We start from the raw sequence: 13,890 nt of genomic DNA on the forward strand, positions 1-13,890 counted from the left end.
TTGATGCTGGGTGTGATATGTAAACACTTACCACAGATACATAAGAAGATGTACACATGTGGCAATGTACTCACAAGATATGTATTACAAATAATAATTTCCACTAATAAAATGAATATATATAGTCGTGAGATATATGTATCTATATATATTCGTCATTGAAGAGACTTGGAGGCAGTGGAAATGGAGGCATAGATAGAAGGGCCCCTTTGGTGTAGTGGCACAGAAACTTTAGTGGCAGGTGTGTGTGTGTGTGTGTGTGTGTGTGAGAGAGAGAGAGAGAGAGAGAGAGAGAGAGACAGAGAGAGATTGTACTCCTAAAATATTGTAAGATAGTGCACCAGGACATCAAAGCCTCTCTAATCACTTCCCTTCCTCTCCTTCTCCAGAGTCCTTTGCTCTGGTGTAATACTCCACAGTCCAAGCTTTACTTTGTATTTTTATTTTCTGTAATTTTTCTCTTCTTTTTAAAAACCACTTATATATTTGTTTGTTTGTTGCTTATTAATGTATAAAGGTACAGAGAAATGAAAAGGGATAGATAGATGATGGATAAATAGGTTGATCAATAGATGATCGAGAGAGACACCAGCACTGACTCATCAATTGTGAACTTATTCTTCCTGAATATGGGGGCCAGGGGCCTTAACCCTTGTGCATTATAACATATGCATTCAATCAGTTACAGCAACACCTGAACCCCTGTACTTGTTTCTCAAGTTCAAGATATGAGTGAGATCAACTTGTCTTTGTCCTCATTTTATCTTATCTCATTCAACATGATTCCTCCAAGCTTCATCCAAGATGAGATAAAGGAGATGAATTTTTCATTTTTAACTGAATATATATATATATATATCCATATCAATATATCTGTCCTTGGGTAATTGAGTTGCTTCCAGGTTTGAGCTATTACAAATTGTACTGTTATAATCATAGAATGTATAGATCTCTTTGGATGTGTGAATTTGCTTCCTTTGAATATATTCCCAAGAGAGGAATTGTCTGGTCATTGGGAAGGATCCATCAGATCAATAAAAGGAAACAAAAACAACATAATTATTTGAATATAGATAAAGCTTTTGATACAATCCAATTTACTTTCATGATCAATACATTATAAAACGGAACTATAAGGGCAATTCTTAAATCTGGTTGTGTCTGTGTGCAGCAAATCTACAGCCAACATCATCCTCAATGGTTAGAAACTAAAAGCTTTTGCACTTAGATTAGGTACTAGACAGGGATGTCCACTATCACTGCTAATATACAACATAATTTTAGAAGTCCAAGTCTTAGCAATTAGGTACAAGAAAGGAATAATAGGAACGCAGTGTGGAAAAGAAGCTAAACTGTCACTGTTTGCATATGAAATGATTGTATACATAGAAAATCCAGTAGAATCCAGCAGGAAACACCTGGAAATTATTAAACAATGTAGTAAGGTGATAGACTACAATATTAATATACAGAAATCACTGCCATTCCACTAGACAAACATAAAGTCTGAATATTAAGTAATTCATTTTAATATAGCAGCAAAGACAATCGAGTATCTAGGAATAACCCAATAAAGAAATTCAAAGACTTGTATACTGAAAAATAATGAGTCATCATTCAATAAATTAGAAAAAGATACAAAAGATGGAAAGATATCCTGTGCTCATGGATTGGGAGAATTAACATTCTACTCAGAGCCATATACAGATTTAATGCAATCCCCATCAAGTTCCTATGAAATATCTTCAAGATAATAGAACAAAAGTTTAACTGTAGTCATATCTAAGATTACCCAGAAATCCTGAGAAAAAAAGATCAAGAATGAAAGCATCATGTTTCCAGACCTTAAACTATATTATAGCCTATTACAGTTAGAACTGCCTGAGAGTGAAACAAAAAATAGAAACACAGAACAATGGATAGTATTTTGAAAGCCAAGAAGGAAACCTGCATATCTCTGAACATCTAACATTTGACAAGGAGTCCTAAGGCATTAAATGGAGAAAGGATAGATTCTTCAACAAGGAATGTTTGGAAAATAAGGTTGAAATATGTAGAAGAATGAAACTGGAGCATTATATATCACAATACACAAAAGTAAACTTCAAATGCATCAAGATATTGGAAGTTAAACTAGAAACGAGCAAATATATTAAGGTAAATACCTGCATAACTCTTTTCCATCTATATGTTATAGGCATCTTCAGTGATTCAAATCCAGCTGCAAGGAAGACAAAAGCAAAAATAAATCAATGGGACTATATCAATTTGAAAAGCTTGTGCACAACAAAGGAAACCACTACCCAAAGAAACTCCTTTACAGAATGGGAGATGTTTACATGCCATATAACAGAAAAAAGGCTAATAACAAAATTCAGAAAAAAAAAGACCCACATCGAAAAGTGGGGAGAGGATATGAACAGAATATGCAACAAAAAAGAGATCCCAAAGGCCAAGAGACTTATAAAAAAAATCCTCCAAGTCACTGATTGTCAGAGAAATGCAAATAAAGAGCAATGAGATACATTAACCCCTGTGAGAATGTCATACATTAGAAAGGATAAAAACAGCAAATGCTTGAGAAATTGTGGGGGTAAAGGGGCCCTCCTGCACAGATGGGAAAGAAACTTGGTACAACTTCTGTGAAGAGTAGTGTACAGAACTCTTAGGAGAATAGAAATGAACATACCCTATGACATGACAATTCTTTTCCTAGGGATATATCCTAAGGAACCACATATACCCATCCAAAAAGGTCTGTATATACCTATGTTCATGGCAGCACAATTTGTAGTAACCAAAATCTGGAAACAAACTTTGTGTCCAAAAGAAGATGAGTGGCTGAGAAAGTTGTGATATATATATTCAGTATTAAAAATGATAAAATAGATCTTTCCAGAGGCGGGCTACAGAGCAGCAGCAGCTGTGTTTCTCTCCTCTCCTTTCCCAGGCCAACTATGAATACCAAAGGAGACCACCTGGGATCTCAACAAGAAAGGACTAGAATGACTTGAGGAACCCACCAACTCACCGGTGAGAGCAAACTAGTGTTGCTCATGGATAGAGGGAACCCTAGGGAAAGATCAAGTGGCTAGTAACAGTCTGGCAGTTTACCAGATGAGAAACTACCTCCAGTCTGTTTCACCAACAAAAAGATTGCTAAAGGGAGGAGAGGACACCCCTGAGACTCAGCAAATGCAATTGTGAGTCTCCACTGCTGCTGCCCTCAGAATCTGGAGCAGCAGGAGGGAGGCCCTGTGATGACACCAGGGGACAGAGAACTAACCAGGAAAATGAGCAGAAGATATGTACCTTGGTAGCCTAGCGGTGTGGCTGAGAGAGTTTCTTTGCATAACCACTGTATTATTACTGACCCACCCTGCTTTATCTCTTGGTCAGGAGTCAATGATTAAGCTAAGAAGCCTACTTATAGTTTAAAAGCCCTCAGGCTACCATAGGCTACAGGGAAGAAAAAGAACAAAAGCGGCTTTTAAACCACTATGCTCCAACTCAGGGATTAAAATAATATTGAAAAAACTGTCAATTTCCACAATGTGAACTCTTTGACTACCCTACTTAGACACAAGTCAATCAAGCCAGACATAAATATACCAACACACATCATATTTAGAATGGAAAGGAATAAGGAAAAGAAAGGATCCAAAAGGCTGCAAGAGAAAAACAAAGACTCACCTACAGAGGAAAACACATAAGATTAGCAGCAGACTTCTCCACATAAACACTACAGGCCAGAAGAGAATGGCAAGATATCTAGTGAGTGCTCTACGAGAAAGGCTTTCAACCAAGACTATTGTATCCTGCTGGACGGTCATTCAGATTAGATGGAGGTGTAAAAAACTTCTCAGACAAGCAGTAGTTGAAAGAATCAACTATCACTATGCCTACCCTGAAAGAAGTTCTGAAAGGTCTCCTATAAACAGTTAGACCACCATAAGTAAGCCATATATCAGAACACCCTAAAATCTACAAGAATGGCATTAAAATATCTTCAATCATTGATATCAATAAATGTCAATGGCCTGAACTCACCAATTAAAAGGCACAGAGTAGGAAGATGGATCAGATAACAGAACCCAACAATATGCTGTCTACAGGAAACCCATGTAACTCAAGAATAAAAAAAACACAAACTTAAAGTGAAAGTATGAAAAACTATCATACAAGCCAATGACCCACAAAAAAGGGCAGGAACAGCTATTCTCATATCTGACATGATAGACTGTTAAATAAATAAAATTTAAAAAGATAGGGATGGACATTACTTAATGCTCAGTGTGTCAGTCAATCAAGAAGACTTAACAATTATTAACATGTATGCACCCAATGAGAAGCCATCTAAATACATCAAACATCTACTGAAAGAGCTACAGCAATATATTAACAGCAACACAATCACAGTAGGGGACTTCAACACCCCACTCTCTCAACTTGACAGATCATCCAGGCAGAAAATCAGTAAAGATATGAGGGAGCTAAATGAAGAGATAGATAAACTAGAACTATTGGACATTTTCAGAGTCATTCATCCCCAAAACCTGGAATATACACTTTAATCAAGTCCACATGGGTCATTCTCAAGGATAGACCATATGTTAGGCCACAAAGACAGCATCAGCAAATTCAAGAGCATTGAAATCATCCCAAGCATCTTCTCAGACCACAGTGGAATTAAACTAACACTTAACAATCAACAAAAGATTAGTAATAGTCCCAAAATGTGGAAGCTCAAAAGTACACTACTTAACAACTACTGGGACAAAGAGGAAAGAAAGGAAGAAATCAAAATATTTCAAGAATAGAATTAAAATGAGGACACAAGCTATCAAAATATTTGGGACAGAGGTAAGGCAGTAATGAGTGGGAAGTTCATAGCCATACAAGCACACATTAGGAAGCAAGAAAAAGCACAAATAAACAACCTGGTTGCATACCTTAAAGACACAGAAGAAGAACAAAGGAACCCTAAAGCAACCAGAAGGACAGAATGACTAAAGTTAGGGCAGAAATAAATAACATTGCAAATAGGAAAACCATAGCAAAGATCAACAAAAGTAAATGTTCAAAATGAACAAAATCACCAGACCTTTAGCCAGACTCACAAAACAAAAAAGGGAGAAGCCCCAAATAAATCAGATGATAAATGAAAGATCGGATATGACAACAGACACCACAGAAATTCAGCATATCATGAGAGGCTTCTGTGAACAACTCTATGCCACCAAGATAGAGAACATAGAAGAAATGAATGATTTCCTAGATACCTTTGAATTTCCAGAATAAGTAAAGAGGAAGTGGATAACATGAACAGGCCCATCAGAGCTAATGAAATTGAAAGAGTTATCAAAAACTTTCCCAAAAATAAAAGTCCTGGACCAGATGGTTTTACAAATGAACTCTACAAAACCTTCAAAGAACTAATACCTCTACCTTTAGAAGTCTCCCAGAAGATTGAAGACACTGGAATACTCCCTTCCAGCTTCTATGAAGCCAACATCACCCTGATACCAAAAGCAGACAGGGACACAACCAAAAGGAAAACTACAGATCAATATCTCTGATGAACATAGATACTAAAATATTGAACAAAATTCTAGCCAACCAGATATAGCAGTATATTAAAAAGATTGTTCATCATGACCAAGTGGGGTGTATCCCAGGGATGCAAGGTTGGTTTAATGTACGTAATCAATCACCATAATCCACCACATCAATAAAAGCAAGACCAAAACCCACACAGTCATATCAATAGATGCAGAGAAAGCCTTTGACAAAATACAACATCCCTTTATGATCAAAACAGTACAAAAACGGGAATAGATGGGAAATTCCTCAAGATAGTGGAGTCTGTATATAATAAACCTACAGCCACCATCAAACTCAATGGTGATAAACTGGAAGCATTTTCCCTCAGATCAGGTACAAGACAGGGCTGCCCACTATCACCATTATTATTTAACATACTGTTGGAAGTTCTTTCCATAGCAATCAGGTAGGAGCAGGGAATTAAAGGGATGCAGATGGGAAGAGAAGTCAAACTCTCCCTATTTGCAGACGACATGATAGTATACATAGAAAAACCTAAAGAATCCAGCAAGAAGTTTTTGGAAATCATCAGGCAATACAGTAAGGTGTCAGGCTACAAAATTAACATTCAAAAGTCAGTGGCATTCCTCTATGCAAACACTAAGATGAAATCCAGAAATCAATTCCTTTTACTATAGCAACAAAAAACAATAAAATATCTAGGAATAAACCTAATCAAAGAAGTTAAAGACTTCAAGGAAATTGAAAAAGACACAAAGATGTGGAAAGATATTCCATGTTCATGGGTTGGAAGAATTAACTTCATCAAAATGAATATACTACCCAGAGCCACTTACAAATTTAATGCTATCCCCATCAAGATTCCAACCACAATTTTAGGAGAATAGAACAAATGCTACAAATGTTTACCTGGAATCAGAAAATACCTAGAATTGCCAAAACAATCTTGAGAACAAAGATCAGAACTGGAGGCATCACACTCCCAGATCTCAAATTGTATAATAGGGCCATTGTCATCAAAACTGCTTGGTACTGGAAAATGAATAAACACACTGACCAGTGGAATAGAATTAAGAACGCAGAAGTAAGCCCCCACACTTATGGACATCTAATCTTTGATAAAGGTGCCAAGACTATTACATGGGGAAAGCAGAGTCTCTTCAACAAATAGTGTTGGAAACAATGTGTTGGAACATGCAGAAGATTGATACTGATCCAATGTATTTCATCAAATACAAAAGTAAATTCCAAGTGGATCAAGGACTTCAATGTTAGACCAGAAACTATCAGATACTTAGAGGAAAATATTGGCAGAACTCTTTTCCACATAAATTTTAAAGACATCATCAATGAAATTAGTCCAATTACAAAGAAGACTAACGCATGCATAAACCTATAGGACTACATCAAATTAAAAAGCTTCTGCAAAGCAAAAGAAATGACTACCCAAGCCAAGTGACCCCTCACAGAATGGGAGAAGCTCTTTACATGCCATACATCAGGCAAAAGGCTAATAACCAAAATATATAAAGTGCTTGCCAAAGTCAACCACAAGAAAACAAATGACCCCATCCAAAAATGGGGAGAGGACATGGATAAAATATTCAGCACAGTAGAGATCGAAAAGGCCTAGAAACACATGAAAAAAAAGCTCCTATTCTTTGATTATCAGAAAATATAAATAAAGACAACAATGAGCTACCACTTCACTCCTGTGAGAATGTCATACATCAGAAAAGGTAACAGCAGCAATTGCTGGAGAAGTTGTGGGGTCAAGGGCACCCTCCTCCACTGATGGTGGGAATGTAAATTGATCCAACCTCTGTGGAGAGCAGTCTGGAGAACTCTCAGAAGGCTAGAAATGGACCTACCCTATGGCCTGCAATTCTTCTCCTGGGAATATATCCTAAGGAACTCAACACACCCATCCAAAAAGATCTGTGTACACATATTTTCTAAGCAGCACAATTTGTAACAGCCAAAACCTGGAAGCAACCCAGGTGTCCAACAACAGATGAGTAGCTGAGCAAGTTGTAGTATATATATACACAATGGAATACTACTCAGCTATAAAAAATGGTGATTTCACCATTTTCAGTCGATCTTGGATGGACCTTGAAAAATTCATGTTAAGTGAAATAAGTCAGAAACAGAAGGATGAATATGGGATGATCTCACTCTTAGGCAGTAGTTGAAAAACAAGATCAGAAGAGAAAACACAAGTAGAACCTTAACTGGAATTGTCCTATTGAACCAAAGTAAAAGACTCTGGTGTGTGTGTGTGTGGGGGGAGAATACAGGTTCAAAAACTATGACAGAGGACCTAGCGGGATTTGCCATGTTATATGGAAAACTGGGAAATGTTATGCATGTACAAACTATTGTATTTATTTTCGAATGTAAAACATTAACTCTCCAATAAAGAAATAAATTTAAAAAATTTAAAAACTATAAAATCACCTCTTTAACTCATCTTGGATGGAGCTTGAAGGAATCATATTAAGTGAGATAAGCTAGAAAGTGTAGCATTAATATGGGGTGATCTCACTCATAAACAGAAGTTGAGATGGGCCTATTTAAGCTATGTGATGCACCTGGTTGAATTCACATGTTACGATGTACAAGGACCCAGGTTCAAGTCCCCATTGCCATCTGCAGGGGGAAAGCATTGTGAGTGGTGATGTAGAGGTACAGTTGTCTCTCTGTTTCTCTCTATATATGTCTCCCCCTCCCTTCTTAATTTTCGACTATCTCTATCCAACAAATAAAGATAATTTTAAAAAAGAAGTTGAGGAATATGTACAAAATATGGAAACAGAAAGCAGAACTTGGACTACGTTTGGTGTGTTGCACCAAAGTAAAGGAATGTGGGGTCAGCGAGGGTTTTTGGGTCCTGGAGCATGTTTATGGAAAAGGACTTAGGCTGGGGGTAGGAGTTTTCTGCCGAAAACTGACAGATCTTACACATGTACAAACAACTATTTTTTTTTTGTTTGTTTTTGTTTTTGTTTTGCTTCCAGGGTTATTGCTGGGTCTAGATGCCTGCACCACGAATCCACTGCTCCTGGAGGACATTTTTCCCCTTTTGTTGCCCTTGTTGTTGTAGCCTTGTTGTTGTTGTTATTATTGTTGTTGCTGATGTTGTTCGTTGTTGGATAGGACAGAAAGAAATGGAGAGAGGTGGGGAAGACAGAGAGGGGAGAGAAAGACACCTGCAGACCTGCTTCATGCGGTGAAGAGACTCCCCTGCAGGTGGGGAGCCAGGGGGTCCAACCTGGATCCTTATGCTGGTCCTTGCACTTTGCGCCATGGGCGCTTAACCCACTGCGCTACCGCCCGACCCCCTAAACAACTGGTATTTACTGCAAATCATTAATCCACCAAATTAAAAAAAAATACTTGGAACATACCAAAACTGAAGAGAAAGAATACCAGATCCTGTGGAATGAGGCAAATCTACCCTAAGGGGGAAGTTTATAGCAATACAGGCCTACATTAACAAACTGTATCTTAGCCAAATTGAAAAGGAGCAACAAAGAGACCCAAAACTCAGTAAGAGTAAAAATATTAAAATCAGAGCAAACATTAATGAAATAGAATACAGAAAAATGAACCAAAATTTTAATGAAACAAAGAACTGGTTCCTCAAAAGAATAAATAAAATAGATAAGCCACTTGCTAGACTCACAGAAATAGAGAAAAAGCTATGGTACGAATCAGGAAAAAGAGAAATGAAATTACAGCCAAAAATGAGATACAAAAAAATTACATTTGAATATTATGAACATTTATCTCTATGAAAATAAATTGCCAAGCCTAATCCAAGAGGAAATACATAGCTTAAATAGGCCAATCACTAGGGTAGAAAGTGAATCAGAAATCAAAAATTTGCCAAGAATAAAACACCATGCCCAGATAGCTTTTCTAAGAAATTCTATATGACTTTCAAAGAAAACTAACACCATAGCTATTAAAAACAATGAACCCACCTTCTCTGACCCATCTTGGATTGTGCTGGAAGGAATTATGTTAAGTGAGCTGAGTCAAAAAGACAAATATGAGTATGGGATGATCCCATTCATAAACAGAAGTTGAAAAAGAAGAACAGAAAGGGAAACTCAAAGTAGGATCTGACCGAGTTTGGAGTATGGCATCCAAATAAAAATCTCAGGGTGGAGGGTGAGGTTACATGGTCAGCTTCACTTGGGGCGGGGGATGGGATGGGATACAGTCTTTTGGTGGTGGGAATGGTGTTGATGTACATTCTTATTAACTTGTAGTCATATAAGTCACTATTTAATTAATATGAGAGGGGAAAATTGATTGAATGTCTCAAAATTTTCAATACACAGACCATAGACTGAGTCTTTGAAATGTTGACTCTCTTAAAAGCTTAGACCAGGAGAGCAGAAGCAACCGGGGTCTTTCCTTTATAAAATACATATATATATATATATGGCATCAAAGGACAAATTATGATGAGGTTGTGTATGATACAGCAAATCCAAACAACGGGATTTTCAAAGTCAACCCAATTGCCAAGTAATTTGATTATAGCAATAACTATCTATTGCCTTCTTAAACCCTAAGACAGCAAGAATCTCCCACTTCCTCTATAGAGCCTATATTTCCCCCAATCCTGGAACCTCTAGGGTGGGGCTCACTTTCCATCATGCTTCTCTCAGTTCATACCAACTGATACTGCATTTTCTGATCCCAACCTATTCAAAGCAATGAATCCCACCTCAGCATGCTTCACTTCGGAATGTTTCCAGAGAGGCAGGCATGGAATGTCAACCCTTCAGTCTCATTACTTGGATGAGACCTTTCCTTTTTCATAGGACTCCTTAATTCTATTTCATGTGGCTCACTTGCTAACAAAGCCTCAAAAACTAAAATATAGACCAGATCCCATGAGATAAGGCATATGTACACATGTATCCATAAATTAGGGCAAAATATATACCTTAAAGCAAAAGTGGACAACAGTTTGCAGTGAGTCAATAAATAAAACAAGCAAGTAGAAAGACCTAAAAAGACACCTTAAAATACCTAATCAAATAGTTCCTATTTAGACCTAGATAACCTCCTCACCTACTTCCTATTACACTTCCCTCAGTCACCACTCCAAAGCTAATCTTATCAAAGTAAGGACTACAAAAGCTAAATAAGGACAAGAGACTGGCATACTTTAATGATGACTCTTTGGTCACTATCAGGCCACACCATCAGCTGGGGCCCTAGTCAGGGAGTCCTGGGATACTCACACAAATAGGATAAGCAAAGACCTTGAATAGATCCCTCTCCCCGTTATCACTGGTCATCTCCATCAGGAACAACATAATGGGCCCCTTTGGGGGGGTCCTCATATGATCTTGCCCTCAATGTGGATCAACAATGGTAGAGAATGTTCCATCCTCTGAAGGGGTGTTGGATAACATACTATATCTGCCACCTGAAGAAGATGGGTCTTGAAATTGGTGCAACTTGGAAGTCTGGAACTAGTGCAGTGGGTTAAGCTACATGGCGCCAAGCGCAAGGACTGACTTAAGGAACCCGGTTTGAGCCCCTGACTTCCCACCTATAGGGGAGTTGCTTCATAGGCGGTGAACCAGGTCTGCAGTTGTCTCTCTTTCTCTCCCCCTTTGTCTTCCCCTCCTCTCTCCATTTCTCACTATCCTATCTAGCAACAACAACATCAATAACAACAACTACAACAATAAAAACAACAAGGGTGACAAAAAGGAAAATAAATATAAAAAAGAAAAGAGGGAGTCAGGCGGTAGCACAGAGGGTCAAGCACACATGGTGCAAAGCGCAAGGACCAGAGTAAGGATCCCTGTTGGAGCCCCTGGCTCCCCACCTGAAGGGGAGTCACTTCACAGGTGGTGAAGCAGGTCTGCAGGTATCTATCTTTCTCTCCCCTTCTCTGTCTTCCCCTCCTCTCTCCATTTCTCTCTGTCCTATCTAATAATGATGACATCAACAACAACAACAATAATAACTACAAAAACAATGAAAACCAACAAGGACAACAAAAGGGAAAATAAATAAATAAGAAAATAAAATAAAGTATGTTATTAAAAAAAAAGGAGAGAAATTGGTGCAACTCAAAATGTTCCTACTGATGACCACAGAATGCAAGGTCAGACCTACAGGTAAGTAGAGGTTACACAGGCTCCTAAGCTGAATATGGGCCCCAGATCAAATCGATGATGTTGACAGTAAACAATATTCATACATTTTCCCCATATTTGGTAGCTATTCTCTTCCCTGATTCAGCTTTTTAACCCTCTTTCCAGCCCTGATGTCATCTCCCCAGTCAATAACTTGGGTTCACCTGCATATCAGATGTCAGGCTCAGGAAAAAAACTAGTATAGTCATGGGCCCTTTGGAATATAACTAAAATAGGCCTACTAGCTATCTCCAAAATGGAGACCCCAAAACTTCATCTGCAGTATTCCAGGCTTTAGTTTCATGATTAATCAACAATTTTTATAGCTTTATGTTAACTCTTTTTAAAAAATATTTATTTATTCCCTTTTGTTACCTTTGCTGTTTTATTGTTGTAGTTATTGATGTCGTAGTTGTTGGATAGGACAGAGAAAAATCGAGAGCAGGGGAAGACAGAGAAGGGGAGAGAAAGATAGACACCAGCAGGCCTGCTTCACCACTTGTGAAGCAACTCCCCCTGCAGATGGGGAGCCGGGGGCTCAAACCGGGATCCTTACTCCAGTTCTTGCGTTTTGCACCATATGTGCTTAACCCACTGCGCTACTGCCCAATTCCCTATATTAACTCTTTTTCAGCCACCAGGATCCAGATGCTACCATTATGCCAACTGGACTTCCCAGAACAGATGAACTCATCATTGTGTCCTGGAGCCCTGCTTTCTCAGAGCCCTGCCCCACTAGGTAAAGAGAAAGAGAGAAACTGGGAGTACGGATCGACCTGTCAATGCCCATGTTCATCAGGGAAGCAATTACAGAAGCCAGACCTTCCACCTTTTACTCCATAGTGACCCTGGCTCCATACTCCCATGGGGTTAAAGAATAGGAAAGCTATCAGGGGAGGGAATGGGATATAGAGCTATGGTGTTGGGAATTGTGTAGAGTTATATTGCACTTATCCTATGGTTTTGTCAGTGTTTCCATTTTATAAATTAATTAAAAATAAATAAATAAATAAAGTTACATGGTCATATCAACAGATGCTAAAAAGGCTTTTAACAATATCCAACATCCAGTTATTATAAATACACTCCAGATATTAGGAATAGAAATGTAATTCCTCAACATAACACAGGTCATTCGCAACAAACACAAAGGTAACATCATTACCAATGGGGAAATATTGAAAGCTTTCCCCCTAAAATTGGGAGCCAAATAAGGATGTCCCCTATCACAGGTATTCATTAATATTATAAAGATATATCAAACCATTAATATTTGCTGATGAGATGATATTTGCTGATGAGATGATGTTCTCGAGAACACCAAAGACACAAACAAACAAAAATCTCCTGTAAATAATAAATTTGTGGAATTTATGTATACAAGTGAGGATCCTGAGGAAAGGTAAGTAAAAGGCTTTATCCGATTTACAATTGAACCCAAATAGGTAAAAAGTCTTGTATCTCATGAAGGAGGTGAAGAACCTTTACCATCATTGTTAAAATAAATAGATAATGATACACAGAAATGAAAAGACATTTCTTGTTCCTGTATTGGAAGAATAAACATTATTAAAATGGCCATTTACCAAAAGCAATCTACAGTTTTAATGTCCTCCCTATCAATATCCCACTAGCATTTCTTCAAGAGGACTGAGTAACTTGTAGAATATGTTATGTGAAACCACATAATAATAATAACCACAGCACTTCTGAGAAAAAAATGAAAAATATAGAGGTATCAAACTCCCTGACTTCAGTTTCTACTATGAAGTAATAGTTATCAAAGCAACATGATACTGGAATAAAAATGGACACTTGTATCAGTGGAGAAGAATTGAATGCCTAGAAATGAGCCCACACATATACAACCACCCAATATATGACAAAAGATCTAAAACTCTTCAGTGAGGATAAAGAAGTTCTCTTCAACAAGTGGTACTGGGAAAACTGGATAGCCATGTGAAGAAAAGTGAAATTAAACCACCACCTAACATCATATACCAAAATCAAATAGAAATGAATGAAATATCTTAATATTAGAGCATAAATTATAAATTTATAGAAGAAAGCATCAGTGAAACTTTACAGTGTCTTCATGTCAATAATGTATTTATTTGGAGACTCAACCCACAGGCATGCAAATTAAAAC

The sequence above is a fragment of the Erinaceus europaeus genome, chromosome X, assembly GCF_950295315.1.
Source record: "Erinaceus europaeus chromosome X, mEriEur2.1, whole genome shotgun sequence".
Taxonomy (NCBI): domain Eukaryota; kingdom Metazoa; phylum Chordata; class Mammalia; order Eulipotyphla; family Erinaceidae; genus Erinaceus; species Erinaceus europaeus.